The sequence below is a fragment of the Schistocerca serialis genome, chromosome 8, assembly GCF_023864345.2.
Source record: "Schistocerca serialis cubense isolate TAMUIC-IGC-003099 chromosome 8, iqSchSeri2.2, whole genome shotgun sequence".
In the NCBI taxonomy this organism is placed as follows: domain Eukaryota; kingdom Metazoa; phylum Arthropoda; class Insecta; order Orthoptera; family Acrididae; genus Schistocerca; species Schistocerca serialis.
The window spans coordinates 617,803,169-617,808,157 of record NC_064645.1 but is presented as its reverse complement, the minus strand read 5'-3'; positions in this window follow the sequence as shown (position 1 = coordinate 617,808,157).

Here is a 4,989-nt window from a genome sequence, read left to right as displayed (position 1 = left end):
CTGCAGAGCAGATTTCCGTCTCCATCGTCACTACATGAGTTAGAAGAGATTCCGATTCAAAGAGCGACATAACATTCCACTGGAGACTGTACATATTATGTCAGTATTCCAAGGAGAATCGCAGCTGTATTACGGGAAAATGGGGGTCCAACCCCTTATTAATAAACCATTCCCAGTGAGTACAGGTGTCCACAATATTTTTCCTATCCCCTGTACACTGAGGTGAAAAAAGTCACGGGATAACGATATGCGCATATACATATGGCGGTAGTGCGGCGCACACAAAGTATAAGGGCATTGCATTGTCGGAGCTGTCATTTGTACTCAGATGTTACACTTAAAAAAAAAATCCGGAGTGATTACGAACGCGGAATGGCACTTGGAGCTACACGCCACGAACATTCCATTTCAGAAATCGTTTGGGAATCCAATATTCCGCCGGCCGCGATGGCCGAGCGGTTCTAGGCGCTTCAGTCCGGAACCGCGCGACTGCTACGGTCGCAGGCTCGAATCCCGCCTCGCGCATTGATGTGTGTGATGTCCTTAGGTTAGTTAGGTTTAAGTAGGTCTAAGTTCTAGGGGACTGACGAGCTCCGATGTTAAGTCCCATAGTGCTCAGAGCCATTTGAACCATTTTTGAACCAATCCAATACTCCGACATCCTCAGTGTCAAGACTGTGCCGAGAATACCAGATTTCCGGCATTACCTCTCACCACGGACAACGCAGTAGCCGACGGCCAACGCAGCGGTGTTTGCGTAGAGTTGTCAGTGATAACAGACGGGCAACACTACGTGAAATAATCGCAGACATCAATGTGGAACGTTCGACGAAAGTAAGTCAATGCGACGAAATTTGGCGTTAATAGGCTATGACAGGGGGCGACAGGCGCGAATGCCTTCGCTAACAGCACAACATCGCCAGCAACACCTCTGCTGCGCCCGAGACCGTATCGGTTGGACCCTACACGACTGGAAAATCATGGCAGTGTCAGATGAGTGTCGATTTCTGTTGGGATGCGCTGAGTGTGAGACAGACCACACGAGGCCATGGGCTCAAGTTGTCGACAAACCATTGTGAAAGCTGGTCGTGCCTCCATAATGGTGTGGGCTGTGTTTAGGTGGAATGGAGTGGGTCTACTGGTTCAAGTGAACCGATCATTGAGGGGAAATGGTTTTCTTCGGCTACTTGGAGACCATTTGCAGCCATCCATTTTTTGGATGACAGTGCAGTATGTCAAGCGGGCACAATCGCTCGCGATTCGTTTGAAGAATATTCTGGACATTTCTAGCGAATGATTTATCCACCCAGATCGTCCGACATAAAACCCATCGGATATTTATGAGACATAATCCAGAGGTCAGTTTGTGCACAAAATCCTGCACCGGCATCACTTTCGCAGTTACAGAAGGCTATAGAGTTAGCATGAGTCAGTATTTCTGCAGGGGAGCTCAAACGACTTTTTGAGTCCATTCAACGTCGAGTTACTGCCCTATGCCTGTCAAAAGAAGATCCGACGTGATTTCAGGATGTATCCCATGACTTCTGTAACCTCAGTGTATTCGTCTAGTCCGAAACGGCAGCTTTCCTGGTATTTAAGATAATTCTCGTTTATTGTTCCGTCTCAGTTGCACATTTTTAATTAGATTACATGTTGTGATCATCCAGGACCAACTTCGGATCTAACAAGGGAACCTCCCCATCGCACCCCCCCTCAGATTTAGTTGTAAGTTGGCACAGTGGATAGGCCTTGAAAAACCGAACACAGATCAATCGAGGAAACAGGAAGAAGTTGTGTGGAACTATAAAAAAAATAAGCAAAATATACAAACTGAGTAGTCCATGCGGAAGATAGGCAACATCAAGGACATTTCGAGGTAAGGCGCGCCGTGGTCCCGCTGTTAGCGTGAGCAGCTGCGGAACGAGAGGTCCTTGGTTCAAGTCTCCCCACATTCGAAAAATTTATCTTTATTTTAGCAAAGTTATGATCCATCCCTTCGTTCATTGACGTCTCTGTTCACTGTTTAGTGTCTGTGTTGTTCGACCGCACCGCAAAACCGTGCGACTAGTAGACGAAAGGACGTGCCTCTCCAATGGGAACCGAAAACTTTTGATCGCAAGGTCATAGGTCAACCGATTCCTCCACAGGAAAACACGTCTGATATATTCTATACGACACTGGTGACGGCATGTGCGTCACATGACAGGAATATGTTGTCGACCCACCTAACTTGTAAACTTGGCGAATGGGTAAAAAGATTCTTCTACCTTGCCCGATTTAGGTTTTCTTGTGGAAGTGATAATAACTCCCAAAAAAGTGATGAAAACATAAGAGTTTGTCACATAAACTGCAACAAATGAATCCAATAGTTTCACACTCGCACACTTTTCCCTGTGCTCTGTCAAAACATATGTTTTTTACGTTTTCAAATTTTTCCGTGTGTAGACCGTCAAATCCTGCATATGTCCAAGCAAATCTGGTCCTGGAATTTTGGAGGGCGAAGTTGATTATGTGTGAGTGCCTGAACTTTGATAATTGTCTGAAAATAAAAAATTAAACTTTTTGCTCGAAGGAAGACTTGAACCAGGAACCTTTCGTTCCGCAGCTGCTCACGCTAACCACGGGACCACAGCGCCCCTTGCTTCCCATTGTCCTTGATGTTGCCTATGTTGCGCATGGACAACTCAGCTTGTATATTTTACTTATTTTTTTCATAGTTCCACACAACTTCTTCCTGTTTTCTCAATTGATCTGTGTTCAGTTTTTCAAGGCCTATCCACTGTGCCAACTTAGAACTAAATCTGAGGGGATTGCGATGGGGAGGTTCCCTTGTAAAAACGCAACTACTTAAACCTGTGATGATCCTGAGCGACAGAAACATGTGATCTAATTAAAACTGTGCAGCTGATACGAAACAATAAAAGAGAATTATCTTAAATAGCGATGTACTTTTCTTAGAAGACAGGCTGGAGAAAGATAAATCTGCGTTTATAGCAAACTGATGATGTAATAGAAGGAGAAATTGTAGTTAATATAGAAGAGAGAGGGGATCCAGTTTCAGACATAATTTAAAAGCGTTCTGGGAGACTTGAAATCAAAAAGACAGAAGGGAGAGATAACATTCCCGTGCTGCGGCTCGCGTTGGTGCTGTTGTAGGTTTCCATCCTCTGTTGGAGGCCAGGCTGTATCGTGTAGTTGACATAGTTGAAGTTGTTTGTATTCTTCTTGTGTTGACTGGCGCCCCTTGGTTTCGCAAGCGTTGCTTGTCTGCTAGTGGCAGCAGCGGCGTTATCGATATGTAGTAACTCGTGTGAATGAGCAGTTCGGTTGGGGACTCCGGAGGAGCCAAGACGGCAGTGCAAGTTCACGCCGGGACCGCTACCAGCGCGCATGCACTGCCCAATGGAAGGGCTGTGGTCGCGAGGGTACACGACCTAGTCGTCAACCGGATCCAACAGGCTTTAAGTTGAGTGGGTTTTAATCCTAGCAATGAAACCTCCACCATTGTGAGATCTCGCGATTCTCCAGTGACTTTGATTCGTGCTGCTGCTCGCAGTGTCGCCGAGACGAAGAGCAGCGAGTGGAGTGCGTGGGGAAGACGGATCTAATTAGCTCTCCTCGACTTCTTGTTACTAATTGCTGTTTTCTATGTGTTGCTATTTGTTAAGTTCAACCAGCGGTATTTTTCCTGCCTGCTGGCCAATAACGCCCCAGTTACCTTCCCTGGAGGTTAGTGTATGTAACGGCAGTGTACGTTTCTTCGCCTTGCTGCTGCTGTCCGGTAAGGCGTGTAGTTTTGACAGTTTCCTTGATTTGTAGGTCGGTTGGTGTTTCTTATACTCTGGTAGTAGTGGTTCCTTTCTCCTTTCGGACGCTCAAACACAGCATTCTGAGGACATAGTGCTGATCGCCGGTTCCGGCTTTGGCGTGGTGTTCCATCATTGCATTGGTTATCGGACGTTAGGTAGCTTCAGCAGTTTATCATTAGTCATTCGTCAGACTGCCACTAGTCTGAGTCACCATCTTGTGAAGTGAATACAACTCTTGGCTGCCTTTCTCATCGCTCACGAAAGTGCTTTTGGCCTGACCTATTCAGAGGTCGGTTCCTGGCGCACTGTCTGTGACTAGCCTCTGTGTTTTATAAATGTGTTATTATTTTATTATTGTATTACCAAGTTACCATCATTTTTCTACATCTACATCTACATTTACATTTATACTCCACAAGCCACCCAACGGTGTGTGGCGGAGGGCACTTTACGTGCCACTGTCATTACCTCCCTTTCCTGTTCCAGTCGCGTATGGTTCGCGGGAAGAACGACTGTGTGAAAGCCTCCGTGCGCGCTCTAATCTCTCTAATTTTACATTCGTGACCTCCTCGGGAGGTATAAGTAGGGGGAAGCAATATATTCGATACCTCATCCAGAAACGCACCCTCTCGAAACCTGGCGAGCAAGCTACACCGCGATGCAGAGCGCCTCTCTTGCAGAGTCTGCCACTTGAGTTTGTTAAACATCTCCGTAACGCTATCACGGTTACCAAATAACCCTGTGACGAAACGCGCCGCTCTTCTTTTGATCTTCTCTATCTCCTCCGTCAACCCGATCTGGTACGGATCCCACACTGATGAGCAATACTCAAGTATAGGTCGAACGAGTGTTTTGTAAGCCACCTCTTTTGTTTATGGACTACATTTTCTAAGGACTCTCCCAATGAATCTCAACCTGGTACCCGCCTTACCAACAATTAATTTTATATGATCATTCCACTTCAAATCGTTCCGCACGCGTACTCCCAGATATTTTACAGAAGTAACTGCTACCAGTGTTTGTTCCGCTATCATATAATCATACAATAAAGGATCCTTCTTTCTATGTATTCGCAATACATTACATTTGTCTATGTTAAGGGTCAGCTGCCACTCCCTGCACCAAGTGCCTATCCGCTGCAGATCTTCCTGCATTTCGCTACAATTTTCTAATGCAGCAT